Source organism: Scyliorhinus torazame, chromosome 25 (assembly GCF_047496885.1).
Source record: "Scyliorhinus torazame isolate Kashiwa2021f chromosome 25, sScyTor2.1, whole genome shotgun sequence".
Classification (NCBI taxonomy): Eukaryota; Metazoa; Chordata; class Chondrichthyes; order Carcharhiniformes; family Scyliorhinidae; genus Scyliorhinus; species Scyliorhinus torazame.
Window position 1 is genome coordinate 38,951,727 of NC_092731.1, and position 14,481 is coordinate 38,966,207.

Genomic DNA, 14,481 nt, shown 5'->3' on the forward strand with positions numbered 1-14,481 from the left:
AACCTGGTGTTGTAAGACTTCTTACTGTGCTCACCCCAGTCCAACGCCGGCATCTCCACATCATTAACAATACAATAAAGTTACTGTGAAAAGCCAATAGTCGCACATTCCGGCACCTGTGAGGTACGCAGAGGGAGAATTCAGAATGTCAAAATTACCTAACAGCACGTCTTTCAGGACTTCTGGGAGGAAACCGGAGCAGCCGGTGGAAACCCACACGGGGAAAACATGTAGACTCCGCTGTTATGGGCGAGGCCTCTCTCTATTTCTCTTTCTTTTTCCTCTCTCTCACTCCCGTATTCCAGCCGCTTTAATTCTTTCTGATGTTCCATTTGTTTATTTTGCAACTGAAGTTTTGCCATTTCCAATGAGTCAAACTCGATCTCAGTCAACTTTAAATGCTGAACCACCACCCTAATTTCCTCATCTTTTCACATTTTGTCAGGTAATGTTAACTGCAATGTTCTTGCCAAATCTAACAGTCTGCTTTTCTCATGTTCCTGGAGTGTCACCTCAAACATCCCACCTCCATGCTGCCATTAGTCAGACATGTCCACTCTCGGGGTGCCCACCTTTCCAAACCAATTGGAAAGTGAACAGACTCTTTGTCATCTGATTGGGTGTTTTTTCAGAAACAGCTTTTCCCTCCCACCCCCAGTTTCTCTCCAATGATCAAATGCGTTGAAATAAAATCGGAGAAGACCATGTTGTTAAAGTGCTGCAGTGACCTTATCCCCTCAGTTATGTGAAATGAGTTCCCTGAGGATTCATCTTTACTTCCTGAAAACTCCAGGACAATTCTTCAGAGTTGGGAACCCAATCTGAGGCTTGTTTGGAATCATTAAGCCCCTGACTGAGTTTCAGTCTCTCCGTGAAAAACTTACATCTGAAATGATACCTCTTGTTTGTCACCCACTCAGATGCTGTCAAGTTCACGAAGACTGTTCTGGAGAAGCTGAAATGATGGGATGTCCTGTACACTTGTGGTACCCTTCAACTTGTGAAAATGGAATTCCCAAGTGCGGTAAGTTAACACCAAACAAAACCGATGTTGACCTCGGGAAGTTGCTCTGACCCCCTGACCTCTCCCTTCCCTCAATAGTTCTACATCAGTAAAGTACAACAACAACTTATATTTATGTGGTGCCTTCAGAGTAATGAAACATCCAAAGTGACTGACCAAAAGCTTTTGTTAAAGATGTTTTAAGGAATGTCTCAATAGAGGCGGAAAGGTGGAGGGAGGGGATTTCGGAGCTTGGGGCCCAGACACCTGAAGTCACGGCCACCAATGGTGAACCGATTAAAATTGGGAATGCTCAAGAGACCAGGCCCGGAACTTTCCGTTTGGGTGACGAAGGGCCGGATTCTCCGTCGCATCGGGAAATCCGCTACCAGCGGCGGGCAGCGGAGAATCCAGCGCGGGCAGAAAACGGGATCGCCGACGGGCACCAGCGGGAGAATGTGAATGGGTCATTAAGATTTATTTGCCCCATATTCTCCGAATCGTCGGGATTCTCCGGTGCTCTGGGCCGGGAATCACGGGGGCAGGAATTAGTGCAGGTCTTGACCAGCGTGGCCCTGATGTGGTGGGCCTCACGGTGGGCCAAGGGGGTCACTCTTTCCGGGAGTTACCCCCAAAGTCCAATGGAGGGTCACCCTCCCCACCCCCCACAATGCAAGACCTGCCCACTCCACCCCCACCAGACACCCCTCACCAGAGGCCCCCTAATGAAAGAGACCCGCACCAGACACCCCTCACCAGAGGCCCCCTAATGAAAGAGACCCCTGCTGCCTGTGTCCTTTAAACACTCAGAAGGCCTATGGTCATCTGGGAGCCCCCCCAGGCCGCCCCCTCCCCCCGGACACCCTCATACCTCAGCTGCATCATCAAGGGGATACAGATATAGGAGCTGAATTAGGCCATTCGGCCCATCGAGTCTGCTCCGCCATTCAATCATGGCTGAGATGTTTCTCATCCCCATTCTCCTGCCTTCTCCCCATTGCCCCTTATAAATCCCCTTGTTAATCAATGGGCGTGGCCAAGATAAATCCGATACCCACCAGGTGTTGGCACTCCTCAGAAGCGCTACCCCACTGCAGAGAGCAGGTAATCAGCCGAGCTTACCCCACCCAGAGGACACCTGCACCGTGGCCTTTGGAGGCCTCCCTGGTTCTCTGCCCCTGTCAGGGCAGAGGCCTCACAGCGTGGGTCCCGAAGGTGGGCTGGTGTGGGTCCCGAAGGTCGCTCGGTGTGGGTCCTGAAGGTCGCTCGGTGTGGGTCGTGAAGGTCGCTCGGTGTGGGTCCCGAAGGTCGCTCGGTGTGGGTCGCGAAGGTCGCTCGGTGTGGGTCGCGAAGGTCACTCGGTGTGGGTCGCGAAGGTCGCTCGGTGTGGGTCGCGAAGGTCGCTCGGTGTGGGTCGCGAAGGTCGCTCGGTGTGGGTCCCGAAGGTCGCTCGGTGTGGGTCGCGAAGGTCGCTCGGTGTGGGTCGCGAAGGTCGCTCGGTGTGGGTCGCGAAGGTCGCTCGGTGTGGGTCCCGAAGGTCGCTCGGTGTGGGTCGCGAAGGTCGCTCGGTGTGGGTCCCGAAGGGCGCTCGGTGTGGGTCGCGAAGGTCGCTCGGTGTGGGTCGCGAAGGTCGCTCGGTATGGGTCGCGAAGGTCGCTCGGTGTGGGTCGCGAAGGTCGCTCGGTGTGGGTCGCGAAGGTTGGTCGGTGTGGGTCGCGAATCCTCTGCATTTCCGGGGTCTCGGTCGACGCCGGAAGGTTTGGCGCTGCGCCAACTGGTGGCGAAGGGCCAGCGCGAGTTGACGAATGTGCAGAACTGCCTGCGTGGTTCCGCGCCTGCGCAGACTGGCCGGTGTGTTCCTGCACAGGCGCAGGGAGGTTCCTCTCCGCGCCGACAATGCCGAGCCCTACAGGGGCAGGCACGGAAGGAAGGAGCGCCCCCACGGCACAGGCCCGCCCGCAGATGGGTGGGACCCGATCACTGGCCAGGCCACCTTGAGGGACCCCCCGGGTCGGATCCTCCTGCGCCCCCCCACCCTCTCAAGGACTCACCTAGCCGGCCTCCAAGCCGGGTCCCACCGTGATGGACCATGTCCATTTCACACCGCGGGACAGGCCAGGAAATGACGGCCGCTCGACCCATCAGGGCCCGGAGAATTGCTGGGGGGGCCGCTGCCAATGGCTCCCGACTCGCGGGCCGTAAACCCAGCCGCCACCCGAAAACCGGCGCCGGAGAATCCGACAGCCGGTGTCGGAGCGGCGGGTCGGGATTCACGCCACCCCCTGGGGATTCTCCCATCCGACGGGCGGTCGGAGAATCTGCCCAAGATTTCACTTCTGGGGCGGAATTCTCCACCAACGGCGCGATGTCCGCCGACTGGCGCCAAAAACGGCGCCAATCAGACGGGCATCGCGCCGGCCCAAAGGTGCGGAATGCTCCGCATCTTTGGCGGCCTAGCCCCAACATTGACGCTGGAGGGATTTCCGCCCTGCCAGCTGGCGGAATTGGCATTTGTTGCCCCGCCAGCTGGCGCGGAAAAGCGGTGCATGCGCGGGAGCGTCAGCGGCCGCTGTCAGTTTCCCGGCGCATGCGCAGTGGGGAGAGTCTCTTCCGCCTCCGCCATGGTGGAGGCCGTGGCGGAGGCGGAAGGGAAAGAGTGCCCCCACGGCACAGGCCCGCCCGCGGATCGGTGGGCCCCGATCGCGGGCCAGGCCACCGTGGGGGCACCTCCCGGGGTCAGATCGCCCCGCGCCCCCCCCAGGACCCCGGAGCCCGCCCACGCCGCCTGGTCCCGCCGGTAAATAGGTACTCGCGGGACAGGCAATTTATCGGTGGGACTTCAGCCCACCCGGGCCGGAGAATCGAGCGGGGGGGCCCGCCAACCGGCGCGGCCTGATTCCCGCCCCCGCCGAATATCCGGTGCCGGAGACTTCGGCAACCGGCGGGGGCGGGATTCACAGCAGCCCCCGGCGATTCCCCAACCCAGCGGGGGGTCGGAGAATGACGCCCACTGTCTGTGCAGAGTCTGCACGTTCTCCCCGGGTGTGCATGGGTTTCCTCCGGGTGCTCCGGTTTCCTCCCACAGTCCAAAGATGTGCGGGTTAGGTGGATTGGCCGTGATAAATTGCCCTTAGTGACCAAAAAGGTTAATTGGGGTTACTGGGTTAAGGGGATGGGGTGGAGGAGGTGTGTGCTTGAGTGATGTACTTGTAGTGATCTCTATGGGTGCATGAACACAAGGGGTTAATAGAATTTTCATAGAATTTACAGTGCAGAAGGAGGCCATTCGGCCCATCGAGTCTGCAGCGGCTCTTGGAAAGAGCACCCCACCTAAGGTCAACACCTCCACTATCCCCATAACCCAGTAACCCCACTCAACACTAAGGGCAATTTTGGACACTAATGGCAATTTATCATGGCCAATCCACCTACCCTGCACATCTTTGGACTGTGGGAGGAATGTGTCATTAATGTGTCATCAGTAGCACCACATGATCACTAGAGGGCCGGACCAACAGGGGTATAAAAGGCAGCCACATTGTCTCTCTCTCTCTCTCTTGGGTGCACTGTGATCAAAGCAACAGCAGACTAGTTCCAGTGGAGTTATGTATAGTTACCATAGTTAGATCTTGTTAACCTTATCACTAGTATCAAAGTTAAAGTAAAGAACTCATGGAAATATTGCTGTAGTTACTCAATAAACCTTTTGTTACTACTGGAAGAGTTTGAATCTTCTTCTCTGGATTCAGAATACCTCATCACTAACCAAGGATTGTGTAGCACATGTTACCTACCACACTGCGAACAAAACATGGTTCCAGTTGAGTGGTTTTAACAGAACTAGTTAAATAAGGTTAGACAAAAAGCGAAGAAAAAGAGAAGACTGGACATTCGACTGTGGAAGACTTCGCAGCAAATGGATCCTCGCCGACTAACTATGGGACTCATTGGACCTCTAGGGCAGCTGGAAACAACCGGTAATTTAAGTTATGACTGGAAAAGATTTGAACAGATATTCCAAATATTTATCACAGCTAATGGTTTAAGCACGGTCTCTAACGCAACGAAAATAGCACTACTGCTCTCAATAGGAGGGCATGAAGCTAGAGATATCTAGAATTGCATTAATTAGTTAGAAGGTGAAGACGACACCAAAATAGAAGTAATACTCAAAAAATGTGATGAACACTGTAAGAGTCAGTCTGGTGAGATGCTGGAAAGATTTAACAATTATCATAAATGCCAGAGAAACAGAGGGCCCATCAGTGATTTTATTACAAATCTCAAGTTAATACCACAAGGCTGTGATTATGTTGATTTCAGAGACACTGTGATAATGAATCAATTAATTTCTGGACTATCTGATAAAAATTTGAGGAAAGAACTATCACAAAATAAGGATCTAACTCTAGAAACTGCTATACAAAAATGCCTTGCTTATGAACAAAAACAAAATCAATACTGTGAGTCTTTACAAACACAGAACCAGTGTCTAGAAAACAAAATCGGTAAAAATGGTGCCAAAACGTACCACGAGGCAGAGTTGAAACAGAAGAAGATGGAAGTTCTGAGCGGCAGCCATCTTGAGAAAGGAACCGCACATGCGCAGTTGTGCAAAGAGCGCACAGTAAAGGAAACACAAATTGCGTATGTGCAACCGAGTCCGACGCATGATGTCACGAGCGTCATGACGTCAGAGGACCAGGGCCACGCCCACTTAAAAGGGAAATGGTCAAAAATGAACAAAAAGAAATTTAAAGCTGCAAAACCCAATTTTTTTTATCTCAAAAGACAGAACAATGCTCGAACTTACACCAGCAGATGAAAATAACTTTCACAACACCTTGGAACAAGCAGCCTGCACCACCCAAAGTGAAGAGCATAATGAAAAATCCGAAACCAAAGAAGATGATTTGTTCACTGAACATGAAGAGAACGATCACAACTCCCAAACAAAAAGCGATGATTTGTCTCTCGAACAATACACACAATACTGCTCAGACATGGCTGAGTTATTCGGATATGCTGATCACAGCATCAGCAACACGGTTGAAAAGCTCAACACGACTCTTCTCATGGTGGATGAATCCAATACCATGGTGCCATGGCAGATCGTCGATACATTGGATGACAGCAATACCCAAGAAGACGACGACGGCACACAGAGAGCACAGAACGACTCGGCTGATAGAGCACACATCGACTCTACAGCGCAAACACTGCACAACTCCACAAAGAGAGCGATGAAAGACTCCACAGAGCGAGCGACGCAAGCCTCCACAAAGAGAGCGACGCAAGCCTCCACAGACAGCTCGGTGACAGACTCAAAAATGGAAGCAAGCAAACACTCCATAGCGAATGCTATGCATGAACAAGACCATGAAGATCTATCAAGCTTATTTGAGCCACCAGAAGACTATGACAGTCTACCCAGCTCATTCAACCAACAAGAAGACACTGAATGTCTACCCACTGTATGTGAGACAAGTGACGAAGAAATCACAATTCCCATACCGGATCTGCAGAATCACAGCGAGACTGACAGATCTCAGCTCGTCTGCACAGAAGCACTCAATAATCAGAGGAGGGCTACTCATGAGTCCAGAGAGACCACGTCAATTGAAATCGTGAAGATTTTGACCCCAGAAGAGGAGCACAAAGAGATCACAGATGATTCAAGTGAACCAGAATTGACTCTAGCAGAGGAGTACCAAGGAAGCAAAGAAGAGGAATCAAACCCACCACAAATGACTGATGTCACCAACATCATCGCAACATCAGATCATTCTCACAATTCTCAAGAAGAAACGCTCAATGTAACAGATGCCACAAAGGACATTGACACCAATAACTGTGACAATGACTCATGTCATCCACACGGAACACTCATTGAGCGCAACAGGAACAACAACAATCGCAAGAAGCACAACAGAAACAAGAACAACGTCAGCAACATCAAAAACTACAAGCACAACAAAAACTACAAGAACAACAACAAACACAACAAGAAGCGTAACAAAAACAGAAACAACAAAATCAGGAGCAACAAAATCAGGAACAACAAAATCAGGAACAACAAAATCAGAAACAACAAAATCAGAAACAACAAAATCAGGAACAACAAAATCAGGAAGAACAAAATCAGGAACAACAAAATCAGGAACAACAAGCATGATGAAAACAACAACAACGAAAACGACCAAAACAGAAATGACAACAATGAAACAACGACCTGTACAACATGGGACAACTCTGCACATGAAGGACAATGCCACAGCACACTGCAAAACAATGGCAAGAGTACAAACATGCCATGGCATGGCAACAAATCTCACAAATTCACATTTGCTCCACAACAAACAAGTAAACCAGCTGTCAAGAAAGATGACATGAAGAATCAATACCACAAACACAGGAAAAGGTCCAGGTCAGACAACAAAGATGTAACACAGAATCGCGACCACAAGCATAGAAAGAAAAAGCATAAATCAGACAACAAAGAGATTCGACCATTCAAATACCTCATTGATGACTTCTTGGTTACTTAAACACAGGAACACTGGTGACGTTCACAAAGAAATAACAACACCAACATCACCACTTCAACAACAGAAGACGAAAGCAACTCGACCGAACAAACTCATAAAGTTTGGACTCACAATTTTTTTTTATTAACACTGGACTCATAAATATTAATTGACTTTGTATAATCGCCAAGATCATCACAACTTGTACATAACATCAGTTGTCGACCTATTTCACGCAAGCAAAAAAAAACCTTAAGAGACTGAATGTATCAACATTTGACGGACTAACTCGTTGATTTTATGTCATGCATTTGCAAACTGCATCCATTATGTTTTGTTCAATTTATTCAATAAACCTTTTGTTACTACTGGAAGAGTTTGAATCTTCTTCATCAGGATTCAGAATACCTCATCACTAACCAAGGATTGAGTAGCACATGTTACCTACCACACTGGGAACAAAACAGTGCTCTTTCTAAGGGCCGGTGCAGACTCGATGGGCCGAATGGCCTCCTTCTGCACTGTAAATTCGATTAAAATTCTATGAAATCTATTACTAATCCCCCTCCCACCATTTTGTTTAAAGTCTGCTCCACAGCCCTGGTCATGTGATTTGCCAGGACCCAGCTCCCAGCGCCGTGCAAGTGAAACCCACCCCAACGGGACAGCTCTCTCTGTCCTCAGTACTGATGCCAGTGCCTCATGAATGGTGACCCATTGCTCCCACACCAATCTCTGAGCCATGCACTCAACTCCCTGATCTTATTTACCCAATGTCAATTTGTCTGTGGCTCAGAGATTCTTACCTTTGTGGTTCTGCTCTTTAATTGAGTCCTGAGCTGCTCATCCTCCCTGATCAGAACCTCTTTCTTAGTCCTATCTGTGCGGCTGGTACCCACCGATACAACAACAACTGAATTCTTCCCCCAGGAGTTATTAACCCTGGCACCGGGCTGGCAACACGGCCCTCGGGGCTCACACTCTCTCGATGCTGAGAACACTGTCTATCCTCTAACAACACTGTCCCCTGCTACAATCCCATTCCTTTACATTCCTCCCACTTGTCTGTGTCCCTGTCCCCAGGTGCGGTGGTCAGTCTGCTCATCCTCCCTACAGCCCTCGCTCTCGTCCACACAGGCTGCAAAAACCTCCAATCTCTCGGACAAGTGCAAGGGCTGAGTGTCTTCCATTACTACCTCCTGGATCCTCACGTGTAGTCATACTGTCTGTCCCTGATCCCGAACCCAATGAAGCAGCTGAGCGAAGGGGTGTGACAAAGTCTCCAGGGAGCATTCTCTCTCCCTGATGCCATTGCCCTGTCTGAAGCTCCGAGTCCAGCTCATTCACTCTGAGCCGCAGTTCCTCGAGCTGTGGACACTTACTGAAGATGTGGTTGCTGTGGATCAGACATCACCTGTGTGGTGATATGCATCACTGTAAATACTCAAGTGATTAATGTAGGTACACTGCAACTAGGTAAACACTAGAGGGAGCACCAGAGACATCATGACACACAGACATTCAACCAATAGGTCAGTAAGATAGGACACGACCAATTGGGCAGTCAAGGCACACCCCAGAGGTTACGCTACCACAAGGGGGCTACCCATATAAAAGGACAGGGCACACGTGCTCTTTCTCTTTCGATAGGCGACGCTCAGAGAGACAGGGGCAGATCAGGAAGCATCACACCCCCCGCATGGATGAGAGCAGACTGGTTAGTTAGATTGAGTTACTATAGCAAGATCAGCAGGAGAGTCAAACACAAGTAGGAGAATTGTTAACTGTTCAATCAATGTGTTAAACCTCTCTCCAAGTCTGAACCTTCCTTTGTCAGAGCTTACATCAAGGAAGCAGCTTAAGCTACGTGAAGAATCATAACACAACAACTTGCCTCGTAGCGAATTTTCTTTAACGAATTTGGTTTCAATTAGGAAATATCGCTCAGTGAGATTTCACAATTCCCCAGATTCGAGGTGGGGAACATTTGTGGCAATATCGAGGTTTGAGATAGTTTGCTGCTTCTCGCTGTGGTGGGACTCTCATTATGTCACCCATAGAAATCACCATGTTAGGGACCACCCAATACATTAAAGGAACGCAGCCCACATCACTGACAGCATTAGGGAGTTTCACAATATTGGGGAATCCTGACAACATCAAGGACAGAATCCACAGCAGACAATTCCAGGCCACCCCTTCCTCACCCACGTTAAAGACTCTCCACAGCTTTGGACTCTGTTTTGTTATGCTCTTGTCGTAGCATAAGCTGGTTCCTTAATGTGCACTCTGACAAAGGAAGGTTCAGACTTGGAAATAGCTTTAACATGTTTATTAAACTATTAACAATTCTCCTACTTGGATTCGACTCTACTGTTCATCCTTCTATAGCTACTCAGACTGACGAACCAGTCTGCTACAATCCACGTGGTGGATGTGATGTTCAATCAACCCTGTGTCTGTACTCACTGAGAGTCTCCACTGGAAAGAGACTGAGCATGTGTGCTGTGTCTTTATATATGGGCTGGTGTAATGCCCTCCTGTGGTAGTGTCACCTCTGTGTGTATCATGACTGCCCATTGGTTGTGTCCTATCTTACTGACCTATTCGTTGACTGTCTGTGTGTCATGTCTCTGGTGCTCCCTCTAGTGTCTAGCTAGGTGTAGTGTATGTACATTAACCCTTTGTGTACTTACAGTGATGTATATCACCACATTCCCCCTTTTTTCGTGTTACATATTTTCTGTACAGTGTTAAAGAAAATTTAACAAAATAGGCAGATAAGTGATGCTATGTCAAGTTATGATGACCGTGATGACTGTACAATAATACACAAGACCAAATAATAGTTGCGATGACTTTGAGGATAAGACAATGCAAAATAAAAGTTGAGTCCAAAGTTCATTAATTATTATGGTCTGGTGTAGAAGTGTCAATGGTGACGTTGTCATTCCCTTGTGAATGCCGTCAGTGTCCTGGTGTTTGGTCATCAGGAGGTGTCCAATTGTTCAAATCACCTCATTAACTGATTTGGAGTCTGTTGTTTTTTTTTCCGATGCTTGTGGTGGCAATTCTTGATGGCATCTGTCCTGAATGCCAGGTTGCCAGTTGGTAGGGCAGCAAATGTGAACTGGTAAGATGCATCGTCCTGCCACGGTCTGTCATTGTACTGAGCTGAGCAGTAACAGTGTTCCTCATGGGCAGAGTCGTACCAGTCGTAGTTCCATTGGTGTTTGTGTCGTGCTTGTTGTCGACGTTGTTGCCTCTGGTGCGCTTCTTGTTGATGTCTTTGATGTTGTTGTTGTGGTGGGGTTGGTTTTGTTGTCGTGTTTGCTGCGCTCAAGGACCTCACTGTGTATAATACGAGTCCTTCACACAGTTACTCGTGTCAGCGTGCTTTGTGGCATCTGCTGTCTGCTTGAGCGTGCTGTCACTGAGTTCGCGGCGCTCCCCGTCTGGAGTCATGTCCGGCTTAATTGTATCAGCTTTGGCTTGTCGATGCTCCCCGTCCGGAGTCTGGGCTGTTTCACCCGAGTCAGTTTTGGCTTCTTGATGCTCCCCGTCCGGAATCGTTTCAGGTTCACTTGCATCTTCTGAGGTCTCTTGATGCTCCCCGTCCGGAGTCAAAACAGTCAGGAATGCATTTGCTTGTGGAGAGGCTCAAGCGAATGAGGTTTGACGTAACGTGGTGTCACCGGAGTCACCAGTAGTCTCACTGTGATTGTTGAGTGCCTCGGTACATTCGAGCTGAGGTCTGTCACGTTGCACATCTTGCATGGGAAGTTGCACATACAGTGGGTAGAGCCTGAGTGTGTTCTTGTCGTTCACTTGAGCTGGGTAGACTGTCAGAGTCTTCTTCTTGGTCACTGGAGCGTGGCAGACTGTCAGAGTCTGTTTGCTGTACACTTGAGCGTAGCAGAATTGCATCGTCTGCTGCTGGTTGTCAGAGGAGGTTGCTAGACCCTCATGGTCTTGTTCCTGCAAGGACTGCGCTCTGGAGTCTTGCATTGCTTCTGTCGCGGAGGCTGTCCACGAGCTTGCTGTGGAGGCTTGTGTCACTCGAGTCACTTCTTGTTCATGTAAGGACTGCGCTTTGGAGTCTTGCGTTGCTTCTATCGTGGAGGCTGTCCACGAGCTCGCTGTGGAGGCTTGTGTCACTGGAGACACTTTCTGTGTGGAGACGTACATTTGTCTCGTTGTGGAGTCTTTCATCGCTTTCTGTGTGGAGGCTGGGACCCTTTGTGGTGCGTGGACCACTCTCTGTGTGGAGTCGGGGACTCAGCGCGGTGCGTGGACCACTCTCTGTGTGGAGTCGGGGACTCAGCGCGGTGCGTGGACCACTCTGTGTGTGGAGTCAGGGACTCAGCGCGGTGCGTGGACCACTCTCTGTGTGGAGTCGGGGACCCTTTGCGGGGCGTGGACCACTCTCTGTGTGGAGTCGGGGACCCTTCGCGGTGCATGGACCACTCTCTGTGTGGAGTCAGGGACTCAGCGCGGTGCGTGGACCACTCTCTGTGTGGAGTCGGGGACCCTTTGCGGGGCGTGGACCACTCTCTGTGTGGCAGCAGGCCGCTCTCTGTGGGCTTGTACCGCTCTCTGTCTCTTGGTGTCAGGCCGCAGCATAATCCTGCTCTCACGAGTCGGGATGTCATATGTGCTGGACTGAAGATCCTCAAATCCGAAGAACACATTCGCGTCTGTGTCGGATTCTTCACTGTAGAACACATCTCGTTGCGGTTCGGATTTGGTACTGGGGTCGCCATCGCCAATGATGAATTCATCATCTGAGTCGCAGTTTTCTGGGACCATATCATCACATTTTGTGCCGGAGCTGGCATTGGGCTCGCGATGTCCAAAGAAGAGTTCAACGCCTGAGTCATAGTCTTCAGGGACTGTATCATCTCTTTGGGTGGTGCTAACTGCTTGCTGCAGGGTTCTGCGGAGGTTACTTTCAGCTACTGGTCGAATTTCAGGCATTGTGCTGTCATTCCAGGTGAAAGAATCTTGTTTTGAGGCTTTAAACATTTTTTTTCTTGTTTTGGGACATTTCTCCTTTAAGTGGGTGTGGTCCGGGGCCTCTGATGTCACAAAGCATGTGACGTAGTGCGTAGGAAGCGATTGCGCATGCGCAGATTGCTGTTCCTTTACTTTGCGCATTTCTCTCAACTGCACATGTGCAGTACCTTTTCCAAAATGGCCACCGATCCAAATTGTCGTTCGTTGCTCCGGGACCTCGTGGTGAGTATTGGCGCCTCTCTGACCATTTTCTGTTGGTTTGTTTGTGTTTTCCTCGCAGCATTGTTCGAATTTGTCCAGGACTGCCTGGAAGTCTCTCTTTGCTTGTCCTCTGGTGTACTTGAAGGTTTTAACGATTTGTTCTGCATTTGCACCGCGATTGTGAGCAGAAGCTCTGTCTTTTCAGCATCGGCCACGTCTTGTAGGTCGGCTGCTACCTGGAAGATCTCAAACCTTTGCCTGAATGCTCGCCAGTTTGCACTGAGATTGCACCTGAGCTGCTGTGGAACTGGAATCTCGATCATCTTGCCTGGGTGTTGTTGCTGGCTGTCACTGTTTGCTGAGTTGTAACTATATGGATTTAAACAGTTACTCACTGGTACCATGTTTTGTTCTGCTCTTGTCGTAGCAGAAGCTGCTTCCTTGATGTGCACTCTGACAAAGGAAGGTTCAGACATGGAGATAGCTTTAACACGTTTATTAAACTATTAACAGACCCCACCCACCCCCTCAACACCAAAGTATTAGATTAAAAATTAATGACCATCCAGAATTTGAGGACGGCCATTCGCACCTCAGAGACATTCTGAGACGTTAGCTGCCCCGTCGTTCAGGAAACTTCAAGAACATTATTGGGCCCCAACCATTGTGAATCACCCACAACATTAAGAACCTAGATCACTGTCCATGTGGAGTTTGCACATTCTTCCCGTGTCTGCGTGGGTTTCGCCCCCACAACCCAAAGGATGTGCCGGATTGGTGGATTGGCCACAGTAAATTGCCCCTTTATTGGAACAAAATAATAATTGGGTACTCTAAATTTATTGAAAAAATGTTTTTTAAATGGACCAAAAAACAATGAAGATTTTACAACGTTGCAGAATCTCACATTCTTAACCCCACCCAGCACATCAGTGTGTCCATTAATGTGTGTATATTCCAGTGTCTGTTTCCATGTGTACATTACAGCGCATATTTTACACTGTGTATATTTAGTTGTTCTCTCCTCTTTTTCAGTTGATTATCCGGTGACGTCTCACTACGCAGAGTGTGCTATGACGTTGTGTGACTGTGACATTGCAGTTGCCCTGTGCCTCAAGGAGAATAACGACAAGCGTAACCCAAAGTTTGTGTATTATGACCGAACCCTGTGTAAGACTGTCTAATAGCTCCAGCTCGCAATGAAGCGATGGAGATGTGACCGAGAGTCACACTGACAAGAATCTGTCCAATAGAATATTTCGGGTGTGATTGATGGGATTTCTCTCTCGCCGTCTCCCTGATTTCTAATTGCTCACTGAGTCTCTCTCAGATCTCGCTTTTGTTGCTGTTTTACCTTTAATTCATTTCAAATGTACTTTACAATTCTGGTGAAATAAAATACACTGATTGAAGCATGCAATGCTGGGAGTGGGAGTGTTTATTCATTATTGATACAGGGGGCGTGTCCAATTAGTTTCTGCACAGACATTCTGACCTTTCACAGACAGTGTGGGATCCTGCTGTTCTCTTTGTACTTTGTGGTGCGACACTGCCACCTGCTGGTGTGACAGCAGCAGCAGCCGTCACGTCTCTGCTCTCTGGGGTCACAGTCTGAAACTGCCAAATTCATAGAGCCAAACACTGCAACACGTGCGGTAATTTCGACATTGTGTCAATAAAAATTGGGAGAGATATGGGGCGGGATTCTCCGACGCTCCGTGGCGGAAACGCGGC

General features: G+C 49.4%; 1 long non-coding RNA gene across 1 annotated transcript; it reads left to right on the plus strand.

Annotated features, from left to right (window-relative positions):
• The first annotated feature begins 954 nt into the window (after window positions 1-954).
• Window positions 955-14,167, plus strand: LOC140402547 (uncharacterized). Its single transcript, XR_011938166.1, has 2 exons — window positions 955-1,024; window positions 13,783-14,167. It is a non-coding gene; the product is annotated as an uncharacterized lncRNA (long non-coding RNA).
• Window positions 14,168-14,481: the final 314 nt, after the last annotated feature.